Source organism: Embiotoca jacksoni, unplaced genomic scaffold (assembly GCF_022577435.1).
Source record: "Embiotoca jacksoni isolate LCO1_2020_lvr unplaced genomic scaffold, fEmbJac1.0.p SCAF_40, whole genome shotgun sequence".
Taxonomy (NCBI): domain Eukaryota; kingdom Metazoa; phylum Chordata; class Actinopteri; family Embiotocidae; genus Embiotoca; species Embiotoca jacksoni.
In genome coordinates, this window is record NW_027185393.1 from 2320001 (window position 1) to 2321190 (window position 1190).

Below are 1190 nucleotides of genomic sequence, written 5' to 3' on the forward strand. Positions count from 1 at the left end.
CTCCTCGGATGAATTTAAATGTCTGTCTTCCTGCGTGGCCACGCCACATGGGCTGACAGCCGCGGGGCCGCGCAGTCCAATGAGAGGAGAGGCAGGGCTGCGGGATCCAGCCAGTGATGGAGTCGGTCTGGAGTCCCACAAAACACACGCTGCAAGGAGGTTACTGCAGTTCATCCGCTGCTCTCCTCCCCGCGTGGCCCCGCGGCGACCGACCGACCGATGGACGGACCGACCGACCGACGGACGGACGGACTGACCGACCGACGGACGAACCGACGAACCGACCGACGGACGGACGGACCGACGAACCGACCGACGGACGGACGAACCGACCGACGGACGGACGGACCGACGGACGAACCGACCGACCGACCGACGGACGGACGGACGGACGGACCGACCGACGGTGGCCCACTTTGTCCTCATCGCCGCAGACTGTAGTTCTCACTGTCAAACATCTTTGTCTCGAAGACACTGTCCAAACTGGACACGGACTTTATTAAAACATGACATGTATATGTTATATTTGATATAACTGGTTTAAAGGACTTCTTTCTTCAAAACCTCCAGTCCAACATGTCAGGAGGTCTTTGGTGTTAAATTATTCATACAACATATACATTTATTCATAATGTCGTGCCATCAGTTACATGTAGTGGGCGGGCTGACCCAGGTCCGCGTGCCTTATTATTATCATCATTTTGTAGTATCGTGTGACTCTTCTCTTCAAACAGCTCATGCTCCAGTTCACTTACATTACGTAAGGGACCGTGAACGGAGCACCGGCGGTGGAACACGTGGGTGCGAACAACCGACTATTTTGGATGTCATGTAAACTGGCCAATCAGGGAGCGGGGGTGTGAGGCTTTGACCAATCAGAGCGGGCGGGCGGGTGCTGCTGGGAGATAGGGTGATTAAGAGGCGGGGCCCCGTGATGACGTCGCCCGGAGCGCTCGTGTGACTCTGCGGGGTTACTGGAGTTCATGATCGATAGAAAGAGACGTTCAGGAAAGACTTTAAATGTTGTTGACCTACTGAGGTGATAACAGGCGGTGGCTGTTACATTAATACTACAGAGTTTAAAACAAGCAGCTGGTTCAGGACCTTTTCATTATGTTCAAATAAAACGTGCTTTTACAGAACATACTGCTGAATATAACATAATGTTGTTTACAATGAAGCCAAAGCAC

General features: G+C 52.8%; 1 protein-coding gene across 2 annotated transcripts in view; it reads right to left on the bottom strand.

Annotated features, from left to right (window-relative positions):
• Positions 1–254, bottom strand: part of fasn (fatty acid synthase) — a 103417-nt gene extending 103163 nt beyond the window's left edge. For both annotated transcript variants that reach the window (XM_069168512.1, XM_069168511.1), the window contains exon 1: positions 1–254. This exon is cut by the window's left edge and continues 174 nt beyond it. The gene's annotated coding sequence lies outside the window, so the exon portion shown is untranslated.
• Positions 255–1190: the final 936 nt, after the last annotated feature.